Raw genomic sequence first — 25,965 nt, 5'->3', positions numbered from 1 at the left:
AATAGAAATATTTACAGTGAGGACCACATACTTAACTAAAAAATTTCTAGGGCTTCCCTGGTGGCGCAGTGGTTGAGAATCCGCCTGCCCATGCAGGGGACACGGGTTCGAGCCCTGGTCCAGGAAGATCCCACATGGCGCAGAGCAACTAAGCCCATGTGCCACAACTACTGAGCCTGCGCTCTAGAGCCTGCGAGCTACAACTACTGAGCCCACGTGCCACAACTACTGAAGCCTACGCCCTAGAGCCCGTGCTCTGCAACAAGAGAAGCCACCAGAATGTGAGAAGCCCGCGCACCGCAATGAAGAGTAGCCCCCGCTCGTGGCAACTAAAAAAAGCCGGCGTGCAGCAACGAAGACCCAACGCAGCCAAAAATTAATTAATTAATTTAAAAAATTTTTCTAGTAGCCACATTTAAAAGGGTAAAAATAAACAGGTGAGATTATTTTAATAATATTTTCTATTTAACACAGTACATCCAAAATACTATCAACTTGACATGTAATGATTATAAAAATTATAAATGAGATATTTGACATCCTTTTTTGGTATGAAGTCTCTGAAAGCCGGTGTGTGTCTTACGCTGTGAGCTCACTTCCTGCTGGGCTCGCATATCTCAAGCGCCCAGTTGCCCATCTGGCTGTGGCTACCGCGCTGGACAGCACAGCTCCGGGACCTCAACTCGTTCTCTGACAGTCTGATTCTACGAAGGACCACGGCAAAGTCCACGGGCTGAGACTGAGACCACTTAAGAAACATCCAGCCTGAGACACCGTCTTCTACAAGTCCCTGGTGGGGATCTGGAAAGAGTCAGGTTTCTAAGACCACAAAACATCCTGCAGGGAACTGTTTCCCTTCCCTCCGCCCCTGGCTGCCCATCCGCCTTCCCAGCAAGCCCCGCGGGAACAGCTATTCCCAAACTTGGAGCGTTCTCTCCCTTTCCCATGCTTCCCTCCCGCCCCCTTCCTGTTCAAATCTTGATGCGTCTTCCAAGATTTGGCCCAGATTCCTCCTGTCCAGACCCAGCCCACCCCAGCAGGAAGTAAGCTGTCCTTTCTTGGGCCAGCCTCAGCACTTTCTCTCTCCTCCTGGGACAGTTATTAAAACTCTAAGTAGAAGGTGGTTATTTGTTCACATCGCATCTCCCGTAGCATTTGTTCCTTCTGGGCAAGAATGGCATCTCCTCCCGCTCTGACCTGCCCCCACAGAGCTCCAGGGCGCACCCCAGTAGGTGCTCAGCTGCACACACAGGGTGAGTCACAGACAAGACCCGATTAAGGGCGAATGGAGCCTGCCACCAAATACATGTCCACGGCAGTTCTAGAGCTGTTCTCACACGTCTCTGCCTCGACAGAATACGCTCATGAGCAGGTGTGCAGATCTGAGGCTTGAGAGACTGGATCCAAGAAAGTGGGCTGCTGTGTGACGGATGCATCGCTTCCTCTTCGGGGACCGGAGGAACAGGTGCTCGAGATCTGTTTACCAGCGCCATAGGAAAGGCAGGCTTGTCGCATTACGAATGGCATCCTGGATGCACAGCGCTAAGGAAGGAGAGCCAGTGCAGGCTGGAGGGCCCTCGCAAGGAGACCCAGAGTCGGCTCTGGGCCTTCCAATACTCCGCAGCTGCCCTCCAAGTCCCCGCGCCCACCCAAGCATGCACAGAGCAGCCCTCAGAACCTAGCCCCTCCCGATGGACCCCAATGGCTCCTCCTCCCTGGGCTCCCGACCAGGCCGACTAGCCACCAGGGAGAACCCCAGCCAATGCGGTTCTCAGCACGGGTGGGTGGAGAAACAACAACTCCCAGGACAGTGTGACTTCCGGAACCCGCCTTTTACAAAGAGGAACCAGAAAAGCAGGCATTCCAAAATACACAGGCAGAAAGCAGACCAGCAGATCAGTGGCTATCAGGGACCAGAGTGGGAAAGTGGGGGACGGCAGATGGAAATGTTCTAAAACCGAACATCCTGGTGATGGTGGTCCAGCTGCATACAGTTACTAAAACTCATTTAACTACACTAAAATGGTGAGTTTTGTGGGATGTAAATTACACCTTACTAAAATCTGTGTTAAAAAAATACACACACATTGCGATTCCTAATAAGTACTTCATTTACAGTAGGAAGAAACAATGTCAGGACTCCAAGTCATATGAAAAACTGGGGAGAAGAAAAAAAAATCCAAGGACGTAGGTGACTGTCATCTCACTCACGTCAAACTGTTACACACATCTGGCGATGTTGATCCACAAATTCTAAGTCATGGCTGATCAATGTCCTGGACGTCTTCCAAATAGCTGGACACATTGAAACATTCTCTAAACCATCATTCCCAATCCTCTGTATTCATCTGTCACGTTACTCTACGTCACGCTCTCATGCTACAGCCACAGCCCATTAGTGAGCAGTGAAATTGATGGAGTAGGTCCCAATCAGTGTTTTGGTTTAAAAAGAAAATACTGGAGCACATCATACCTCACAAGGGTAGAACGTACATACTATGTCATGACACTTTTCTTTCCATTGCACATGTGATACAGAATGGTCTCCTACTTTCCGGAGCAGTAATTGGCAAGGCAACGCTCCAGGCAGGATATACCTGTAGGTGGCTGCATCCAGTCACACAGGAACCACCGTGTTTAATGCACAGGGCTGCCGCCTACCACCTGTAGGTTTTGCAGACCCTGCTGAAAGTGTGCAGTCACAGCCGCCAGACCCCCCAGGCAAAGCCCGCATTGTGCTCAGAGGGACGGGAGAAACTTCTTTAATCAGCACGACAATTTTAAAAAGGTGGGTCCCTCATAACCACCCCCACTTTACCTAAGGAGGAAACTGAGCTCAGGGACAGGCACCTAAGAAGTGGCAAGACCAGGGGGGAGAAGCCTGCTCGGGTCACCAGTGGCTCTCTGCACTCCCATCGAGCTCGGAGGAGGGATTCCAGGCAAAAATGAAAGGGTTCCTGCCAGTGAGGCAGGAACCACCATCCCTGAGGAAAAGAGCGGAAATAAAGATGCTGTATTACTGTTATAAGGATACTCATATACGCACCACGTTCCGCTTTTAAATAATTTTTATCCTCCTTACTCTCCTGACAAATTGCTAATGATGATTACTCAGAGAAGAGTACAGTTTGGGAAGTTAATGGCCATCTTCTTATTTTTAGTATGGCCAAAACAATAGAAGAGAGACTTAAAATACTCCTTTAAGAATAAAATACAGTGTTATAAAAATTTGGTTCTTAATTTACTACTGAATATCACAGACAGGAAGGGATATTTAAAAATTAAAAGAGGAGGTTTTAAGGAAGGATTCGGAAAAGAAAAAAAAGAAAAAGTAACAATTGACGGAAGAAGAAAGTTCAACTGAAATACGAGAGGAAAACACCACTGGCCAAGGAGAGCAAAGAGGCCCAACAATAACATTCTTTAGAAATGGCATCACAGGGGGAGGCGACCCGGAACGGTCTGGCCATCCTTTCAGCCAAGCGGCACACAGGCATACAGCGGCAGAGACGGCACAGAACTCGGCTCTGTGATCTCAATTTCAGCTTCGCAAATACTGCCGAGATCGAGCTCGCTCCTGCGTACTGCTCCCAGTTGCAGAAGTCCTGTGCCAGGCTTCTAAGAGTAAGAGCTAAAGGATTTTATCACCCGCCCTTTTTTGTATTAATTACCTCCCCCCACCAAAAAAAACCCAGACATACACACCACTTTTTAGCAGTCACTTAATCTGTTTTCTTTTGGGCATGAGAATTCCATTCTTTACAGACGCCTCTTTGCATATATCGCCATCTGAATCCATGAACAAAAGCAGAGGGGAAAATGCCTGAACATCTAAGACATTCAGACACCAATCAAGCTCTGATGAAGAAACGTGCCAGGAAAGGATGCAGGGAATGGCAAGTGCTCGCGGTTCTTTTAGGTCTTGGATCTCTCTGGGAATCTGAGATAAGCCATCGATCTCCTCCCTAGAAAAACATGTTTACACATATACCCAAAATGCTGCCCTCATATATACACGAAATGCTGCCTGTCCGGGAAGTCCAGTTTCGGGAACCCTGTTCCCAAAGCTCCCTGCCCAGGGGAAGAGGCACCAGGGAGAGAGCACACACAGCTCCTGGAGGAAGGGCCGGTTTCACTGGCGGTGGGTTCAAGGCCCAAGAGAGAGGAGCACCAAGGCCGCTTCTGACCTGCCCAGGGAGGACGAGGGACCTGCCCAGGCCTCACGCAGCGGGGGTGAGAACAGGTGAGGCGAAAGGAAGCCTCTCCCCCCGCCCCACCCCCTGAAGGCACGGCCGGCCTGACAAAGAGCAAGGCTGCAGTTTGCAACCGGCAGGGAGGCCTGAGGAATGGAGGCGGGCGCGCGGGCATCAGATCTGTTTCGGAGGAAGGTCCCTCGGGCTACAGAGAAAGTGGACAGCAGGAAGGGGGAGCAGAGGCTGGGCGGGAAAGGTCAAGGCCCGAGGAGCGCTGGGCCTCAGTGACGGGGGCAGGTCCTTGAGTCGCGGTGAAGCCACTCACCAGGCCGGTGCTGATGGCGAGGGGACACCTGAGCTGAACACTCTGGGAAGGGTAACAGGAGTAACCACTTCTGCTATTTCCGGGACCCTGCTGCGTTCCCTTCTATGTGACATCAGGAAGGCGATGAGCTTAAGGTCTTGGGAGGCACCTCTGCACTAACATGGGTCCGCCCAACGGGAAACTCATTCTCACTGTAAAGGTTCTACAACGCAGGGCTCCCCTGAGACTCTCCAAGGAGGCAGGACGGGTCATCGCTGCCTCTGCGGCAGCCTCCCTGCCGGGCCAGCTCGGGCGGGGACCACAGGCACGAGCGAGGCAGGCTGGGTGTTACTGGCTCGAGTGAGGATGTCCCGTAACGTAGGAAGCTGCCTCCCAAACTGCAGGCACTGGCGCAGGGACTCCGTCACTTTGCTTAATATCAAGTCATAAAAATTGTTTAAAACATCCTCAGAGCAGGACTGTGGGTAACAATACTTGGGCAGCCCCCTGAAGTGGCTTAAGAGTGAGCCCCAAACTCTCCTTCAGAACTGAAAAGAGGCCAGGTTCCCACCTGGAGGAGCTGAGTAAGTACACTGCGTGACAACAGCGACTCAAAATTCCCCACCGCGTGGCCACAAGCCGGAGCGGTCAGCATCTGCACGCCAACGCCAGGGCTCCTTCCTCGCATGCCCCCGCCACTCTGGCTGAACTTTCTGCACCCTAAAGCCTCTAGAAGGCCATTAACATCCACACCGAGCCTCTCAAGTGCCCTCACTGAAACGCGCGTGCAGGCCCCCAGAACGGCCGCGGGCTGGGCTCCAGCTCATTCCCTCAGAACCCACGCTCCAGCCCTCTCCCGAGGTCCCTCCCACCACCAGGAGGCCCGTGGGACCGTCCCCTCAGCCCTGCTGACAGGGACACCAACAGCTGCTGCACGCGCCCCCTGGAGCCCTGGCCGGGGGAGCAGGGGTCGTTGGGCTGGGCAGGACCGCTGGCTGCTGTGTCCAAAACGGAAAGCAACACCTAGAACAAGTAACCTGCGATTTTTCTGAAATACATCTGTTCTGTCAAACTTGTCGGTGCACATCCCCAAGACCAAGCCACCAGCACTCAGCGCCTGAGCCCACCTGGGCAGAGCTCAGAACTGTCACCAAAGAGCACCGTTACGGTAAATGGGACTGGCCCCTCGATCGCTGGAACACTGCTCCCCTCATGTGCCTGGGGTCTGCTTCATGATGGCACAGGGGACACAAGTGAAGGAAGGAGTTCTTCCCAGGACCAGAAACCAAGGAAGACTAAAGGGCTCTGCCTGTCCGGCTTTGGGACACCATGGCCCAGCAACCCAATCGCAGAGAATGAGACCGCAATGACGCAGGCCTTCTGTCTTTGTTATCCTCCCCCAAACCAGCCCAGTGCTCTCAACCCTGAAGTGACCTTGACTCATCTTCTCACTCTAAGCGTCCACAGCCCCCTTTCCCTGCAGAGGCTACCTCACCGCGAGCCCAGGCAATCCTGCTCCCAAGACTCTGCTCTGAATCTTCATCGAAGGGCAAGTGCCTTCAGACGCCCCAACTAGTCTGTGCACATCACGAAGTCAAGGATCCTAGAGGTCTTGCCTCCCCAGTACCTGGCACAGACCCTGACCCTACAGCAGGAGTGCACTGAGATCAGATGGATGGAAGGAGGGATGGAGTGACAGGGACAGCTGGAAGGATGGAGGGAAGAATGACAGAGAGAAGGATGGATGGAGGAAGGGATGCATGGACTGAAGGATGGACAAAGGGATTGATGAAGGGGTGGATAGACGGATAAACAGTTGGATCAGTAGATGGGTCAATGGAAGGAAGAAAGGAAAGAAGGAAGGGAGGGAGGGACGGGACGGAGGGACGGAGGGAGGAAGGGACAGAGGGAGGGAGGGAGAGGGGAGGGAGAGAGGAGGAAGGGAGGAGGGAGGGAGGAGGGAAGATATACAGAGGGATGGATGAAGGATGAACAAAAGAATGGAGGGATGGACAGGTGGACAGAGGGATGGATGAAGGATGGACAGAAGGATGGAGGGCGAAAGGGAGGTATAAAGAGGTGAAGAATTCATCTATATAGGCCAGTGGGGAAGAAACTTCTAGAAAAGTAGGAAGCAAACGGATTGAGTTAAGGGAAAACTCCATCCTCCTATTGGGTCTCTCCTGCAAGTCAGAATTCCCAAATCAGGCCCCTTAGGATTTATAGGCAAACACATTCCAGGCAGGCTTAGAGGGCCAGAGGGCAGCCCAGTTCCTTCATATCTCAATTAGGCTTTATTTCCTTAGGTTGCTTTCCTCACTAACTGGGATGCTGGAAGGTAACAAAAGAAGGAGCTGAACTCAACAGTAACCAAACTCCAACCAAGGAGAAGTCACTTCAAAACTTGCTATTGAGCTGATTCTCATCAGGGCCACTTTGAGAAAGGGTGGGTGATTTGGGGGTGCCACACAGAGGGGCTTTCCTGCACTGTCCACTGAGGAAGCCACTAGTCACATGTGGCTATTTAAAGTTAAATTAATTAAAATTAAATTAAACGTTCATTCTTCAGCTGCACTAGCCACATTTCAAGTACTCAAGAAATGTATGTGGCTAGTGGCTGCCATACTGGACAGGGCAGACATGGACCATGTCCATCATCACGGAATGTTCTACTGGACGGCACTGCTCCAGAGTCACAGGGAAGTGGGAGGATGCTGATCTCCCAGGGGAAGGAGGCTGGGTGAAATGGGGTAGAGAGAGGCAGCGGACAGCAGCTCACTGAAGTATTTTCTCCGAGCAGCATGTATTTTAAGGTTTAAAATCTTAAAATACATTGACACTTTGGTTCACTAATCCCACTAGTACAGTGGTTCTCAACCAAGGGCCACTGTGCCTCCCGGGGACACCTAGCAGTGTCTGGAGCCATTTTTGGTTGTCACAAGGGTGGAGGGGAGGTGCTACTGAGTCTGGTAAGTGGAGGCCAGGGATGCTGCTAAACACCCTACAGTGCACAGGACAGCCCACCATGAAGAATCACCCAAGCCCAAATGCCAACAGCAACACCTATGAAAAATGATCTAAAACAGGTGAAGAGCTTAATGTATAAAGAGGGGCATCACAGTACTAGGTACAATAACAGGAAAAAGGAAACAAGCCAAATGGCCAACAATAAGGATGGGACCCAATAAATTACTGCCCACCAACAATCATGTAATAGTTAGTCCCTGAGGACCTACCACACGCCAGGCTCTGCTCAGGCACTGCGGGCAAGGGAGCAAACAGCAAAACAGAACTCTCCTCCTTGTGAGGTCTACCTGGGATAATGTTTAAAGTGTGTTTAATAAGACACTGGAATAACTTGGAAGGGCTTTGGTTACTGGTCAGGGAGAAAGGGTGGCTATAAAATTACTTGATATATCACCGCATTTTGGTTTCTTTACTTACAAAAAGAAAAAAGACTAGATACAGAAAACACTCAAACACAACAGTAACTGTAGGTAGAGAGCTGGAGGGGACTGTGGGATGTCTATACAAAGAAAATAAGCCATTTTGTATGAGAGAGCGTTTACCCAGAACCCAAAGCGGCCTCCTCTCCTCTCCTCTCCCCATGATCCCATCGCACAAGTGCGGCCATCACTGAATTCTCCCCGGATTCCTGCTTCTCTCTGTCTAGAAGAAGGGCAAACCAGACAGTGAGAGCTGGAAGCACGTGACTCCAAGGCCGTCCCAGGGCCAACTCAGCCTGCAGCTGTGTTCTATCCGGTTTGCAGTGTCGGCCCTCAGATATTCTAACAAAACCCCAGTGGATTTCCAACATTTAACCTCAGCAGATTTCATTTCAAATACCTGAATTTCCAACTCCCTTAGAAATAGGAAGAGCTGGCACATGGGGATAAGAGTCCCCAAAGACAAAAACGGCTAAAGCTGATGAGGGCCATCCCCTTAGGAAGGGCCACTCACTAGCATGCCCCAGTCCCCACCACTCCCTGTGACCTCTGACATCTGGCAGTTTGGTTGGGGGCCCAGCGCCGGTGGGTGTTTGAGGCTGTAGTCACCACGCCAAGGTGAGGTGCAGAGGTGGGCAAACCCTTCCTGGAGCATGGCCCAGCCAACAGACGGAACGCACAGGGAGCTCCTGCCACGCAGAGCTAGGCACGAGGCTTGGTATAAACGATGCTCGTGGTTGCAGGCAGGTAATCTTGGCTAAGGATAAGAGAGCTTGGGGACCCCACCCTAGGAGAAGCTCTAAGAAATTTGTAAAGGGCTATTCATTTGTTTCAATACTCACTACAGGAAAGCTATTTGAGATGCCAAGTGCCAGGAGTTAACCTCCAGGAATTCAGCTCAGCCAGGGAGCAAATAAATAACAAACAGCCACTACCTGACAAACTCCCTCAATGGGAGGGGCACACAGAGAGCGATGGAAGCTCAGAGTAGGAAGCGATGCAACATAAACATATGTGATTTTTAGGTTCAGCAGAACATCAAACCCTGAGGCCCCGTCACTGCTCCAAAGCAATAACACAACGGCATTTAGAGCTAGCTATTCGACCTTTCGTTCCCCTTTACAAACCTCAGTGTTTCTGGTTTCTCACGTCAAGGCTCATGTGTCCGAGTTTTATGATGAGATTGAAATCATCAACAAATATTCATTCATTACCGTGAACAAGATGGGGTGCGTATGACAGTGGGTTTCCACACTGGCTGCAAGGAGAATCAGCAGGGACGTGTGGGTTCACCCCGGAAGCTGGACCTCATTGATTTGTGGGGGAGCACGAGCAGTAGTAGATTTAAATGCTCTTTAGGTAATTATAACTTGAAGTCTGGCTTGAGCCAACTCGTATAAGTGAAGCTCTCACAGGTAAATAGTCATCCGGCTCCTGGGGGGCGGGGGCACCTCCACAGAGAGGGAAGATAGGAGGTGAGAGGAGTCAGGAACTATATACGGGAAGCACAGGATCAGTTACTTTAAGCAGCATCTGCTTTTCAAACTGAGAATTCCACCTAGAATATTTAAAATACCTTTAGAACTCTAATCAAATAATTATTTATTCAGCCCAGGGGTGGGTGACGGCATTGCCACTCGGCAAGTGCAAGAAAAGATCTGGGAAACACGAGGGATGAGGGCAGGCCCCAGACAGTGTACAGTCTGGGAAAGAGGAGAGAACGGAAAACTGCCAGCCAAATACATGCACTAAAAACATTTCACGACGATATGCTTCTGCATGTGGTAAAGAGCAAAATGTCACGCTCATCCCACGGTCAGTTTCTCCTCTTTCAGAGGGAGACGGTGGTTCTAAAACAGTCATCAATTTTTAAAACTGGTACACAGAGCACGTGCTAAGCATGAGACATACAGCTGACCAGGAGATTATTCGAAACAGACTTTCCTTTGCCTTTTTCTAAGGGTGAATGTGATGCGGCACTTAAGTAAAATGATCCTATAAATACTGCGCAGCAAAATATACCACGTGCCCTAACTTGGAATTTAATAAAACATGCGCACTTCTATGGAACTGAATCCCTCTGAGGTGACCTTTTTCTTCTGCTTTTCTGCCCATCAAAACCCGTTCTTAGGAGTCCCTACGCTGTTGCCAAAGTGTGTATGGAAGTAAGTCACTTTCGACCAGCTGGAGACATGGGCGGGGGAGGCCAGGGGGCGGAATGCAGCAGAAGGTGCAGGAAGGAAGAACACGGCAGGGCCTCGGCCCCTGGGAAGCCAGGGGCGAGAAGGGACCCACCAGGGTGATGCAGGATGCTGTGGGAAACAATGCCAGGTCAGCGGAAGAAGAGACTCCTATGACACAGAGAGCTCTAGGGAGCACGCCCTGCCCTGCCCCCATGCCCAGCCTCCTATCAGATGAGAACTTCGACTAGAAAGCTCCACCAACCATCCCACGACCATCCCACCTTCTCAGTTTTGAGCCAAGCCCTCAGCCTCCTTTGGAATTAGGGTCATGAGGTAGGGGGACAACAGACTGACGATACTTTCTTCAGAGTGGAAAACCGCAACATTCCACATTACCGTGATTAAAGCGGAAACACCGCACGCAAGCACCAATCGTGCTCTCTCCATCAGAAGAAACCAAAACGAAACAGTAAGCGCACGGCTCAGCATTTTACACACGAATGCTGAGGTGCCCTTACCATGGGCACAGGAGAAACAGGCAGATGACATGTCACCTCCTGAGAGGCCTGACGACATGGCAAGTCTTGGTGGTACTCCAGGGAGGCCAGGCCATCCTGTGAGTGAGCGTGATGCTCTGCACAGAACATTCTGGAGAAAGGGGAGCAGGGAGCTGATGCCGGCTGATCCTTTATGGAGCTGCTGGATTCTCTGTTTTGATGACACCTAACCATTCAGTCAGGTCGTCAGTCACCTTAGCTAAACTACTGCTTCACCAGGTAGTTGTTTGTTTGTGGGGGAAAGGGGGCTTACCAGAACCCCATGGTTAGGGGCCAAGGGGCTGCGTTTGTTTGTTTTCAGAAAGCTTCCCAGGTGTTTTGCAGGAAGCCCCAAGAATCACTGGTCCAGATCAGTGGTTCCTGAGCTTGGTTGCTAATTGAACTCACCAGGAGAACTTCTCAAAAACGGACACCAGTTGCAAATCATATACCTGACAAGGGTCCAGTATTCGTTATATATAAATAACTCCTAAAATTCAACAACAAAAAGGCAAACAACCCAATGAAAAAATGGGCAAAGGAATTGAACAGATATCTCTCCAAGATATACAGACAGCCAAAAAGCACATGGAAAGGGGCTTAACATCATCAGCCATTAGGGAAATGCACACCAAAACCACAATGATACCACTTCACACCCACGAGGATGGTCGTTTTTTCAAAAAAGCAAACAGACAAACAACAACAGAAAATAACAAGTGTTGGTAAGGATGTGGAGAAACTAACCCTCATGCATTGCTAGTGAGGGTGTAAAATGGTACAGCTGCTGTGGGAAAAAACAGTTTGATGGTTCCTCAAAAAGTGAAACATCAAATTACCATATAACCCAACAATTCCACTCCTAGGTATATACCCAAGAATACTGAAAGCAGATACTCAAACAGACACTTGTACATGCGTGTCACAGCAGCCCTACTCACAAGAGCCAAAAGTTGGAAACAACCCAAATGCCCATCAACAAAAGAAGGGATAAACACAATATGCTCTATCCGTACAATGAAATGGGATTCAGCCCTGAAAAGGAATGAAGTCCTGATACGTGCCACCACATGGGTGAGCCTTAAAACATTACGCTATACACAAAAGACCATACATTCTATGATTCTATTTACGAGAAATGTCCAGAATCAGCAAACCAGAGAGACAGAAAGCAGATCAGTGGTTGCCTGGGGCTGGAAAGAGGGAGGAATGGGGAGTGACTGCTTAATGGGTATAAGGTTTTCTTTTCGCTGATGGAAATATCTTGGAACTAGACAGAGGCAGTGGTTGCACAACACTGTGAATGTACTAAATGCCACTGAATTAACCATTTTAAATGGTTAGTGGTTAATTTCATGTTATGTGAATTTCACCTCAATCTTTAAAAATGGGAAGAAAATGTATATCAGGGGGCTTCCTGGGCCCTGCTGATCAGAATCTCCTTGGGGGGAGATATACATATATATACCACCTTAAATTAGTATAAAACCGAGAGCATTTCTGTGGCTAAGACCTCAGGGTTTTACCTGATGCTATATTCATCATGGGTAAAGAGTATGACATGCTGCCCTCCCTCTCTCTGAAAAAAACTATGCATTTTAGAATTTTTTTTTTTTAATTTATTTTTGGCTGCGTTGGGTCTTCGTCGCTGCGCGCGGCCTTTCTCTAGTTGCAGCGAGCGGGGGCTACTCTCCGTTGCGGTGCGCGGGCTTCTCATTGCGGTGGCTTTTCTTGTTGTGGAACACGGGTTCTAGGCGCGCGGGCTTCAGTAGTTGTGGCGCACGGACTTAGTTGCTCTGTGGCATGTGGGGTCTTCCCGGACCGGGGCTCAAACCTTTGTCCCCTGCATTGGCAGGTGGATTCTTAACCACTGCGCCACCAGGGAAGTTCCAAAACTACGCCTTTTAAAACAGCATAAATAGATGTGTAACATTCAGAAAAACGAAAATAATGACAAAATCATGGCAACGAGGCACTCAAGAACAACGGAACCAGGACAGTGTGTGGATTCAAAATCACGCCCCCAAAATGATGGACGGACCCAGAGTGTAGTCCGCAGAGATGAACACAAAACAAACTGGAGAGGTGACCTCAACATCACTGGACTGTGGTGTGCTCATTATGGACACCCAAATAAGGGCAAATGTTAATGGACCCTAATGAGAGCTGACAAGGACCAGAGGGAAAGGTGAAACTGAAGCTGCCCCCCCAGGCCAGCTCAACAAAAGAAAGAACGATGTAACTCTGAGCTGGCTGGCACTCCGTGGTCAGAGATGTCATCAGGCAGAAGGGACCCGGCCGCCTGACTGCTGACGGCCCACATTCAGGCTGCAATGTTTGCGGGAGCGTGTGAGGTGCAAGACCCCCCTCGGAACAGACATGGTGCCTGTGGCTTCAAGCCTCTGATGTTCCAATGCTGTTCACTGTGACGGTTCCTGGAGGTGTTTCAGAAATCTGGCTTCAGGGACCTCCCTGGTGGTCCAGTGGCTAAGACTCCATGCTCCCAGTGCAGGGGGCCCGGGTTTGATCCCTGGTCAGGGAACTAGATCCCACATGCCACAACTAAGGAGTCTGCAGGCCACAACTAAAAGATCCCGCAGCTAAGATCCAATGCAGCCAAAATAAATAAATAAATATTTTTAAAAAAGAAAGAAATCTGGCTTCAGTAATCCTGACTGGAGATGGTGACGTTTTGTGTCATTGCACAATTCCACTGGAGTGGAGGAGTTACCATGGAGGGACCACCGTACGTAGTATTCATTTGCTCCCTTATAAACAAACTGCGTTACAATTAACACTCGCCAGCACCTTCCTTTCCCTGCTTCTGGAAAGTTCTGACTTTGATCCATCTTTCCAGTAAGTCTAAGGCCTGATTATCAAAAGAACAATGGCCTAAAGGTCACACTTCTGTTTCACCTTTACTTTCAAGGGGGGGAAAAAAGAACTTAATACGGGAACAATTAACTTTACGTAGGGCTACCTTTTTGGTGAGAAAAAAACCCAGCTTTGCAAACAGTACCAGCCAACTGTTTCACAAAACCAATTCCAGTAACTCGTATGCCTGCGGTACCGTTATGTCATTGGTTTGCTTCTCGGAAAACTTCCCAATTTTTGTTTATTTTAGTAATTTGGAATAGGTCAAGGCACCTCTTTTAACTCCAGGTGGAGAGGTAAAGCAACCAAACACCAGTGAAACATAAAAAGATCACGGGAAAGAGAGGAAAGACGCAAAGGCCTGCTTGCGTTTTCTGGTCCACAATCAGTGAGGAGCTCCCGTGCAATCCAAGTTGACTTTAACTACCCACAAGTCTGGAGAGCAGGCCACACACCAACCTCGCAGCTCAGGACGGCAGAAAAACCAGGAAGAACTTAGTTCCTCCTCCTGCCCCACAACCTGCTTGGGATTAATCCACATGGTTTTACTGAAAATGGGAAAGGTAGCACTCCTCCCCGAAATGACATGCTAGGGTGTTATTTCCACTGGTGCAAAAAAAGGGATGCCACTCACTCCAACCAATGAAACAGTGGCTACGAAGCACCCCAAACAGACGGAAAGAAAGTCTACGTTTCTCTACTTTACATAACAAAATAAAAGTGAGCCCGGCTGAAGGAAATGCAGACTTTGGATTCCAAATATTTACTGAGTTGGCACTGGATTTAGAACTGAGATGCTGACAATGACTCAGGAAAAAGAAGGATTTTATCAGTTACATGTTTACATAAAACTTTATAGTGATCCATATTTTTAAAGGAGCCAGGTGATAAATGGCATAAGAAAAAGAATTCTATTAATAATTTTCAAGGTAAAGTAAGTACATGAGTTCTTATTTCGAAATGGAAAGAATGTCTAAAGCCCCAAGATAGAGCTGAGAGTTGCTCAAACGGGAATTATTGGTTCTGGCCACCAAGGTGGCACTTGAAATGCAAATGGTGCTCTGTCCTTCTCCCTTAAGTACGTGGAAATGCAAGAAGCTATTCTTGGTAATCCTTGACATTTTCGTCAAATGCCATCTACATGGTGACATCCTGGAGGTTTATGCTATTGGAGGGGAGACGGTTTGGCTTCCGGTGTCTTGCTGAGGTGAATGAGATGGCAATCGCGGGTTGACCTGGGCCGGACCAATCACAGAATGATTTATGTGAGATGCTTCCTGAAGCAGTCCGTCTATCCACGGCCAGCAGAGCACTGCCAGGTCGGCTACGTGCCTTTCCTGAGGCAAAGTCACAATGTGAAAGAGCTCTGCAGAGCTGGCCACTGTGGGCTCCAGCCTCATCATTTTAGACCCCAAACCACCCAACCATTAGGAAGTAACTACTCACTTTTTTTTTTAGTCATAATAATAATTAAAAATTCATTTCTAAAACAAGACTTTACAACATTGTATGGGCATTCCAAAAGTATATGTAAATCTTCTCTAAAGATATACTCTTTAAACACACCGCTCAACTGCTAAAATAACAAAAACGAAACACATCTGCTGCACAGCGGTTCCCGTTCATGACATTCCTCGCAGCCCCGTCAGCAAAGCTGAGGACAGTCCAGGGAAAAGGCCCGGCTTCCTTGTGCCGATACTGGCAGAACCCTGCACTCCCCCAGCCCGCAAGGATCCAGAGGCAGGATGATGCTGACAGGCCACTACATGCCAGTACCAAGCCCTCCCCACAAGCTGTGAAAAACAAAAGTCTCCAGATGTCGCCCCTAGCTGAGAATCACTGTTGGAGTGGAATCCGAGAGCCTGGGGTGGGAATCTCTCTTACAGCTTTGGGCACTGGCTGCTAGGAAAATCTTTAAGTTAACTGTTGAAGTGACTTAACGTCTTTCACCACCTTCCTAACCCCGTTTTAGCAACTTTCCCATATCCCACCACTGGCATGCGAGCCCCGCAAGAGCGAGGACTTTCCAGGGGCACCAGTATAGACATGCGTTCTGACAGCTCCCTTTCAAGACCAAACAGCACAATGATTTGGGTAAACTTAACTTCAACCCAAAAGTAAGTTCACCTGTGCCTTTAAATGTACATCCAAAAGCTGTTAATACACATATGAAAACTGTCTTGTAGGTATTGCACAAGGTAGCCAAGACGATATAGCTGAAGATCTTGACCCTGAATCAACTTCTCTTATTCTTAATATCTGTCCAGTATTAAGTGCCTATTAATTATGGAACAAGGTCTAATCACGTGACCTGAATTTGTAAAACCTCTAACATCACCAAGTACTACAAATACCAAATTCCGGAACACGATGACATCCATACCTGGAAATCAATAATTTTGTACATGTTTGGGTTTTTTTCAGATTTGCATCCTAGCTAATACAAACTACAATGAAAGCTGAAGATGCAAACGCTTTGGTGGTGTTAACACAGCACACAAACAAGCATGACATCGATCACAAGTCAGCAAACTAAGTCCCAAAGGCCAAATCCAGCCCGCCTCCAGTCTCTGTAAATAGGTTTTTATTGAACACAGGCAGGCACATCCACATTTAGGTATTGCCTATGGCTGCTTCTGAGCTACAACAGCAGAGTTCAGCAGTTGCAACAGACACCCTATGGCCCGCCAAACCTAAAATATTTACTATCTAGTCCTTTACCCAAAAAGCATGATGGCTCTGCTCTAATCTGTTCATAACATTTCATTTCCAGCAACTTCATGTACCCAGCCACAAAACCAAGGGAATGCAAAGAACAGCTCTAAGCAGAGAGGAAAAACAGTCACCACGCACTCTGACTGCTTCTTTACACTGGTGAGTCTCCAGTGCTACACAAGTAGGAGGAAACTAAGGAAGCAATTCAGAAGCAGAAGTGACATAAAGGAGGGAGGAAAATTTGACAGGTAGAAGAGAAAAGACCTTGAAGAATCACTAAGCTGAATGACTATTTATTCTGTACAACCACAAGAACAATGAAAATATGAGTGTCTACTACACTAGACATTGACCTTAGTGTCCCCGTTTTCTGAAAAGAGGAAACCAAGGTTCAGAGAGTCCAAATGCTGCCTTAGGGCACAGGTGAAACAGCAGAGCCTCGAGTCAGACTCAAGACCATCCATGCCTAAAATCAAGGCTAACCACATCCGGGTGGCCCCTGTGGTTACTGGTACATTCCAAGAACATACCAATGCCCATGTTCACTCATACAAACCTTAACTATCAAGAAAATGTTACATTTTTTTAAAATTAATTAATTATTTTTGGCTGTGTTGGGTCTTCGTTGCTGTGCACAGGCTTACTCTAGTTGTGGCAAGCAAGGGCTACTCTTCGTTGTGGGGCACGGGCTTCTCACTGCTGTGGCTTCTCTTGTTGTGGAGCACGGGCTCTAGGCACGTGGGCTCAGTAGTTGAGGCACACAGGCTTAGTTGCTCCGTGGCATGTGGGATCTTCCCGGACCAGGGCTCGAACCTGTGTCCCCTATATTGGCAGGCAGATTCTTAACCACTGCGCCACCAGGGAAGTCCCAAAAATGTTACATTTTAGTATATCCAAAAAGAAATAAAAAGCATATAATACAATTTTAAGAGGTTCTTTCAAAAACGTGTGAAAGATAAAAATGCTGATATTGAAGGTCCCAGGTATCAATTGGTCCTTTATCCACAAACTTCATTTTACCCCAAAGGCTGCCACGTAATCAGATATCACATCAACTTTTCTAAACAAACAGCAGTGCTAGTAAGTCGTTCTATAAGATAAATTCCTCTGAATGAGAGGCAGTTTCCTTCATGAAACCAATTATATTTTTAACCTAGTAATGATTACCAGGTTGTAACATGGTAGTACTCTCCCCTTACAGTTGGCCAAACTCCTGGGCAATGTTAACGTGTGGCTTCTTGGTAAGTCCCTGGCAATTGTATGAACGTTTTAAGAAGCCCAGAAGCCTTTTGCACGGTTAGAGGCTGCCAAGTCTAATTTACATAGCCTGGTCTGTCCAATTATCAAGACAAGGCAACCACCTGAATTTAAAAACAGAGTCACTTTAAAAGACTTTTAAAAACAACTTTATTGTGGTATAATCTACAAACCATAAAATCTTCCCATTTTATGTGTAATTTCAATGATTTTTAGTAAATTTACTTAGTTGTGCAACACATAATCCAGTTTTAGAACATTTCCATCATCCCAATCACACCCTTGGTACCCATTAGCAGTCACTCCCCTTTCCTACCCCCAGCCCTAGGCAACCACTAATCCACTTTCTACCTCTATGGATTTGGCTTTTCTGGACATCGTGTATCAGTCGAATCATACAACGTGTTGTCTTTTGCTTCTTTCACTTAGCACAGTGTCTTTGAGGTTCATCCATCACCTCCCTTTTCCTGTGAAACCCATCTAGTACTTGGGGCTCATATCTAGTGACTGCACACCACAGTTTAATGCCGGGTTGGGTATGAGGCTGGGAAGAGTTAGAGAAAGCATGTGGAAGGTTCTCCACAAATCACTGTACAATGGCTGCTGTATGATGTACCTGGGCTAGTGATAGCAAACACATGAGCATGCATCCCTTATGTCAATGACACGCACAGTGTGCATGGCAGGCACCTCTGGGGGCGTCTGCCCTTCTCAAACGAAGCCTCTGTTATTCCAGGAAGCAGAGATGGGCTTCGAGAGGTCTGCAATCCTCCTGAAAGCATATGCAAGCTTCTGTGTGCTTGCGCGTGTTTCCAAAGTCAGAACCTCTACCTTGGGTCCAATTTCCTGGGGCCAGTGATCCCAGTGCTTTAGAGTCCCTGCACTCGACCCAGCCTCAGAGCATGTCTACCAAGTCTGTCAAATGCATGAAGGACACACGAATACTCACAAAAGAGAGATGAAGGAAAAACAAATATTAGAATTCAACCATATAAACATCAACAATTTAACAGTTCCAAAGACCACTGTAGTAGTAAAAAAGACATTAGTAGAAAAACTGGTGAAATCCAAATAACGTCTGGAGTTTGGTTAATAGTAACGTATCAAGGTAGGCTTCTTAGTTCTGACAAGTGTACTATGCTAATATAAAATAGTAATAGTGAGGAAAACTATCCTATCTTTGCAACCTTTCTGTAATTCTAAAACACTCCAAAATAGCAGCGTATTCCAGCAAATCAACAACCACTGGATTGCATTTATCCCATGCCTAGATCTCTTAAGGCAAATATGGAAAAAAAACAAAACACTACAGAGAAAATAACTGCACATTAGCAGCATAATAATTACAGTACTTATATAATCATACAGATCAGGGATAATCTAAATGGTCGAAAACAGAGGGATATTTAATAAACGACAGCACAGCTGCTCAGTGGCAGCTTATGCCTCCAAGAAGAACGCCAGTGGCGAGAACACAGGGCAACAGGGGATAGAGACACAGAAGTGAGGATGCCTTTGCCGGCTGCAAGTAACAGAAACCCCAATTCAACTGGCTTTAAAAGATAAGGAGACTTTGCTATTTTACATTTCACATATGAAAAGCTGCTGCAGGCAGGCAGCTCCAGAACCTTATGTCTACCCACCCACCTTAACAAAGATGCAGCCCTTCCACTCCACCACCTTCGGTTTCTCAGCAGCTCCCTGCTGGTTTTCACGGCAGCAACTTGGCTGCCCAGCTCCAGGTTTAGGTGGAGACACGACATTAACTGGCGGGAGTTACTTCTATGTAGGTCTATGGGAACAAGGAGCCTTCTGCTCAACCATGCCTGTCTCAGACCTCCCCTCACAGCTCGCTGGACAGCTCTGGGTCATGTGCTCCTGCCTCCGCCAACCGCAGGCCTAGCTGCTCTATGACTGGCTTAGGGCCACCTGAGGCACTACTGACATTCGGGGCTGGATTATTCTTTGTTGTGGTAGGGGCCATCCTGTGCTTTGCAGAATATCTGGCAGCGTTCCTGGACTCTACCCACTAGATGCAAGTAGCACCCCATACCCACCTCCAGTTGTGACAATCAAAAATGTCTCCAGACATTGCCAAGTGCCCCCTGGGGCGGGGGGGGGGGCAATTACCCCTAGTTGAGAACCACTGGCTTAGAGCCATCAAGACTTCACCAGGAGCTGCTGAGAGGGTCACATTCCCTGAGTCAAGACAAGGGTGGCCACTCCAACAAGACAGGGGCTCTGACAGTTGGCAAGAAGGCACTGCTCTTGAGAACTCTAGAATATATAAGAAAGTGAAATACAGAAATACAAGGTTATCATTATGAATAAATAAAACCTGTTTCTACAGGCACAATTACATGAAACAAACGTTTATTGAGAACCTGCTATGTGCTAGGTACTGTACAGAAAAAGCAGAATAAAATGTAAATAAGTGAGTTAAAGGAAAGGAGGTAGTTAAAATTTTAAAAAAAACCTATGAATAACTAGATCTCTGCTTGATTCCTTCATTTTCCAATTTCCTTTTTAACATTTTAAAATAATTATAGATTCACAGAAAGTTGCAAAGAAATGTACAGGGAGGTTCCATGCACCCTTCACCCAGTTTCCCCCAAGGTCCTATCCTGCATAAATACAGTAAACCCCAAACCAGGTAACCAACACTGGAACAATCCACACAGCTTATTCAGAGTTCACGTGCTTCCGTGTGTGTGTGTGTGTGTGTGTGTGTGTGTGTGTGTGTGTGTGTGTGTAGTTCCATGCCATTTTATCACGTGTGTAGCTTCTAGATACAGAAACGGTCCACCACTACAAGCCTCCCTCATGCCACTCTTTTACAGCCATACCCACCCCTGTCCCCCATCCATAATCCTTGGCAACCACTGATCCATCCTCTACCTATAGTTTTCTTATTTCAGGAATGCTACATAAACGGAGTCCTACCAATTTCATTCTGTGCACTGTGTTGCCTGGAATGGTACAGTGGAATGGGGTTTGAGCACCTCTCCGTTTCCTCTGAAGGGGAGCAGGTTAATGAAGGGCTTTCCCTGTGACACCAGTCCCATAGGGTCTTTCTGTGTCTCCAAGTCTGTAGGGAGAGGTAGAGAGCAGCTCTGAGCAGGTACATATGTGCACATGCACAACTCCTGTAACTGGCCTTTAAAAAACACACAAGTGGGCTTCCCTGGTGGCGCAGTGGTGGAGAGCCCGCCTGCCGATGCAGGGGACACGGGTTCGTGCCCCAGTCCGGGAAGATCCCACATGCCGCGGAGCGGCTGGGCCCGTGAGCCATGGCCGCTGAGCCTGCGCGTCCGGAGCCTGTGCTCCGCAACGGGAGAGGCCACAACAGTGAGAGGCCCGCGTACCGCAAAAAAAAAAACCAAAAAACAAAAAAAAACCCACACAAGTTCATAAAGCACAGATGGGGGGAGGGGAGCCTCATTTACCTAGGAGCACAAAAGAATGAGAGTCCCATACCCGAATTCTTCAGGAACTAAAACGTTTTGTACCTTTGAACCTTAGCTTCTTAATTGTGTATTTTTTTCCAGTATTATTCAGATATAACTGACATATAACACTGTGTAAATTTAAGGTGCACAAACATGCTAATTTTGATACACTTATATATTGCAATAATCTGATTACCACAGTAGGGTTAGCTGACACCTCTGTGACATCATATAATTACCATTTCTTTTTTGTGGTGAGAACATTTAAGATCTACTCTCTTAGCAATTTTCAAGTATACAATACAGTGCTATTAGCTATAATCATAATGCTGTACATTAGATCCCCAGAATTAACTGTGTATTTTTAATGAAAATCGTTCTAAAAGTGCTTATTTTCCTGTCTTCTTATTATAAAGTACAGTTGACCCTTGAACAACACAGGGGTTAGGGGTGCCCACCCACCAAAAAGTCAAAAATCTGCATATAACTTATAGTCAGTCCTCTGTACCCACAGTTCTTCCGTATCCACAGTTCTGTGCTGTGGTATTTACTACTGAAATAAATCCAGCGGACCCATGCAGTTCAAACCCAAGTTGCCCAAGGGTCGACTGTAGTCTTTTTTTTTTTTAAGATTTATTCATTATTTATTTATTTAATTTATTTTTGGCTGCGTCGGGTCTTCGTTCTGGCACGCGGGATCTCTGTTGAGGCGTGAGGGATCTTTCATTGCAGTGCGCGGGCTTCTCTCTAGTTGTGGCACGTGGGTTTTCTCTCTCTAGCTGTGGCGCGCAGGCTCAGGGCACACGGGCTCTAGTTGAGGCGCGACGGCTCAGTATTTGTGGCGTGCAGGCTTAGTTGCCCCGCGGCATGTGGGATCGTAGTTCCCCTACCAGGGATCGAACCCACGTCCCCTGCATTATAAGGCGGATTCTTTACCACTGGACCACCAGGGAAATCCCTCAACTGTAGTCTTAATTGGCATGTTGTTTAAATAATCTAATCTAACTTTCCCTGCTTGTCTTATGACAGTTAGATGCAGCAGCCTTTCAGGGGGAGGAGAGAAGTCTCTATTTAGGTTTCCTTGACTAAAGGGTCCCCCGCTGGGTTTTATCTTTCTGAGCCCCTTCTCTCTAGTTGGTTAAACTTCCCGCTGGGGTCTTCTTATCCTGTGTCCCCCATCCCAGCCCCCATCTACCCCACCCCCAGTGACTAATAGTTACCTTGAATAGACCCTGTATTCTCCTAAGATCAGAGGTCAGCAAACGTTTTCTGTAAAGAGCCAGACAGTAAATATTTCCAGTTTTGCGGGCCACATGGCCTCTGTCCAGAGACTCAACTTTGTCCTTATAGCGCAAAAGCAGCCAAAGACAATAACTAATTGCACGATTGTGGCCGTGCTCCAATAAAACTTTATCTATGGACACTGAGACTTGAAATCCATGTAACTTTCATGAAATACTACTCTTCTTTTGATTCTTTTTCAACCATTTAAAAATGAAAATCCCATTCTTATCTTGCAGGCTGTATAAAAACAGGTGGCCAGCGGGATTCAGCTTGTAGGCCGCTGTTTGCCAACCCCTGTCCTAAGATCTCCCAGGGGCAGTCATCACATGTGGGAAACAGTTTACACTCAACAAGCATCAGTTCGTTAACTGACAACAAGTATTATTTTCTCGTACATGTAAGAAAATCCAGCCACAAGGAAATTTGGGGACTTGCGCAGTGGCATGCTGCAGGTGCAGGTGCAGGAGCGGACCTGGACCCTCTGTATCTTCTGACTTCAGGGCTGACCATCTCCCCCCATCAGTCATCCCTGCTCCCCCGGCAGCAGGCTGGTAACCGCTGCGCTGTTGGCCTATTATTTCATGTAGGTTTTTTTTGTTTTCCCAGCTGCATTTTCATCCCCTTGAGGAAAAGGCCTAGGCGATATTAATTATGTGTTACCCTCCATGGCACCTGGCACAGACTTAGCATCTAGATTAATAAAAATCCTACCATATATTCGCTTTTGGCTACCTGTTCCTAATTTTAGAAAGAAGTGTGAAATATTTTATACTTCTCTCTTAAAGTGACAAACTGAAAGCTAAATTAAGTTGATCTCTTTTCTTTGATCCTCAATTGATTTTTCTTAAAGGGTGACAGCTGCTTCCGTGGGCAAAGTTCGCACGGCTGCCCTCAGTTAGGATCACATGATGGTGTGTCCTCTGCATTAAACCAAGAAGCAAAAGCACAAAACCAGATCCCTACAACACATGTGAACCTCAATAACACTAGGCTAGGTGAATGAAGCCTGACAGAAAAGGCCACTTGTATACAGTTACAGAGATATGAAACATGGAATACAGAATTCCACCTATATGAAATGCCTGCAACAGGCAAATCCATAGAGACACAAAGTAGACTGGTGGTTTGGCAACTGCCAGGGCTGGGGGTGGAGAGGGGAGCAGGGAGACTGCTTAATGGCCACAGGGTTTCCTTCTGGGGTGATGGAAATGTTTTGGAGCTGGACAGAGCGGTGGTTGCACAACACTGGTAATGTACCAAATGCCACTGAGTTGTTTACTTTAAAATGAGTTACTTTGTTATGTGACTTTTACCCCAATAAAAACAACGTTTTTTATAGAATGGTGGTAGATCTGTACATTCTGACGGTGGAAAGAGTGCCTAGACATATTGTTAAATGAAAATGGCAAGTCACAGAAAAAAAATTGATAGCAAGATCCCATTCGTGTAAACTTCCAAAACAAGTATCCGGGCTTCTGCGCATATACTTAGGCAGAGGTGTAGAGAAGGGACGAGCAGGCCACACAGCAAGCTATTATAATGCTGGTTAGCCGGGGAAGAGGCAGGCAGGGATTTTCTTGTGTTCTGCATACTTCCACATTGTGTCATTCTAGCTTCAGTGGGTTCCCGTATAATAGAAAAACACCCCAGGTCCCTGTGGGTCTGAACATTTTAAAGGGCATCCACCGTCAGGACCACGCACATCTGTGCATCAGAGCACAGCGCCAACAGAGACTGGAAAGTGGGGTCTTCAGGAGAGAAGCACAGCTGCTTGCAAAGAAAAACTCAATCAGGCAGCTTTTTGGGCACCAGGATGTCGAACAATTAATTTTTATTAAGTTTCTCGCTCCTCTGGCTGCATCAATCAGTTGATTAATCACATGAAGTGCATTAAGCTTCATAAATGAGTACAACAGGCCTCAGAAGGGCCTACTGTCAGGACAGCATCACCCCCTCTTTACAATCTTTAAGTTTCTCTCAGAGAAAGGCCAGTGTGTGCGAGGGGCATTTCCAGACAGAAGAAGAAAGGAGGGGAGGGTGCGAACATGGGTGGCTGCAGTCAGACCATCCCTGAACTGCTCTCTGAATGCCAGGCCCCCTCCTGGAGACTGGAGCCTGGCGAGCTGGCTGGGTGTGACCCTGGCCTTGTCCCTGACCTGCCAGGCAAGGTCTGCCAGTCGTGCTAGCAATGAGCCACAGGACGAGGGCACCTTCTCCTCCTTCAAAATCAGACAGATGACCGTCTTTGTCCAATTTGCAGAGAAAAATTAATAAAGGCACCAAGTCTCGCAATGTTAAGACTGCCGTCTCCACTTCTGTTAAACATCAGCACCTCCTATATCTCACTCCTCCACCAGCCCTGGCACAAAACTGTGACTCTTGGCTACACACTGTAATCTCCAGGGGAGCTTAAAACTCGGGGCTACCTGGCCCACGTGGGGAGGCGCCAGCATTCCTGAACTTCCCGGCCACTGTGCACAGCCCCAGTGGGGAAGCCCACTCCAAGTTCTCAAGGAGCCAAAACAAGCATCAGACAGATGAGGACAGACAACAGCTGATCACAGCAAGCCTGAAACCTCATATTTTTCACGGAGTACACAAGGTCGTGTTTATATCTTGACACTTTAAACCTATGAATGGTCAGTTTTCTCTGAGTAAAACGGTTGGGAGTTGACATCATGGAATTAAAGACATAGCTATTTCCTAGATTCTGCAAGGACACCTGGACAGGGAGAGCGCTTCAGGGCGGCTTCCAAAACGCGGTGCAGCCTCACCAGGGAACAGTATTTGGCAACGAAAGGGAATGGAGCCCTGATCCACTCTGCGACTCGGACAAATCTCGAAAACATGATGCTGAGTGAGATAAGCCAGACGCAGAAGGCCACAGATTGCACGACTCCATGTACATGAAATGTCTAGAACAGACAAATCTATAGAGACAGAGAACAGATTCGTGGTTGCCAGGAGCTGAGGGAGATGGGAGTTATTGCTAAAGGGCACAGGGCTTCTTTTTGAGGCAATGAAAATGTTCTGGAATTAGACAGTGGTGATGGTTGCACAACCTTGTGAGTGCACGAAAAACCACTAAGTAGGGCACTTTAAAATGGCACATTTTATGGTATGTGAAGCATATCTCAATTTTTAAAAACCGGGGTAATTTTCAGGACAAACCCAGTTGACCCATACACTAGAGGGCTGTCCCGCACTGCAGACAGGCACCTTTGCACAGGACGGAGCTCACCTCCTGCAGTGGTTCTCTGGTGTCCTGCCCGAGATCCAGGTGGCCTGGAAATGTCACACTCACCGGGGCAGTGCCCGATCTCCTGACAGCACTGAGGCTGGCACACAGGAGCCCTCTGCCTGGCTCGATGTCCCACCCACTGAACTGTGGGGCTTGTCCCCCAGGGGTTGGCCCAGCCAGCTCCCTTCTTCTTTCCCTCTCCCTCCCTGAACCCCTTGAGCTTTAAGGAAATAAAAAGAGGGCCCTCCAGATGGAAAATGTTGAGGATTCCACAGCTCCACAAGCAACCTTTCAGGATGCCCTTGCCCTGTCTTTCTAGAGCTTCTGAGCAAAGGCAGAGGCCATCCTCTCACCGGTGGCTCCTTTGTCCACAGAGGGATGGGGATGTCTCTTGGGGGCATCCCAGGCAACCTGATCCCCGCCTGTCTCTCTCTCTCTCTCTCTCTCTCTCTCTCTCTCTCTCTCTCTCTCTCTCTCTCTCTC

General features: G+C 47.8%; 1 protein-coding gene across 9 annotated transcripts in view; it reads right to left on the bottom strand.

Moving 5' to 3' along the window:
- The window catches only part of WWC3 (WWC family member 3), a 130,927-nt gene that overhangs the window by 97,079 nt on the left and 7,883 nt on the right, over window positions 1–25,965 (bottom strand). For 2 of the 9 annotated variants that reach the window (XR_003430723.1, XM_027096560.1), the window contains exon 1: window positions 3,706–3,825. The exons of 2 other annotated variants lie outside the window; for them this stretch is intronic. The gene's annotated coding sequence lies outside the window, so the exon portion shown is untranslated. Of the gene's footprint in view, window positions 1–3,705; window positions 3,833–25,965 lie in introns of those variants that run through there. 5 more of the 9 variants (XM_027096564.1, XM_027096568.1, XM_027096559.1 and 2 more) reach the window with 4 other exon arrangements.

Source organism: Aethalodelphis obliquidens, unplaced genomic scaffold (assembly GCF_003676395.1).
Source record: "Aethalodelphis obliquidens isolate GAN/ISIS:26980383/991018 unplaced genomic scaffold, ASM367639v1 scaffold104, whole genome shotgun sequence".
In the NCBI taxonomy this organism is placed as follows: domain Eukaryota; kingdom Metazoa; phylum Chordata; class Mammalia; order Artiodactyla; family Delphinidae; genus Aethalodelphis; species Aethalodelphis obliquidens.
Note: the sequence above shows the minus strand (reverse complement) of the source record. Positions and strands in the feature narration are given on the sequence as shown.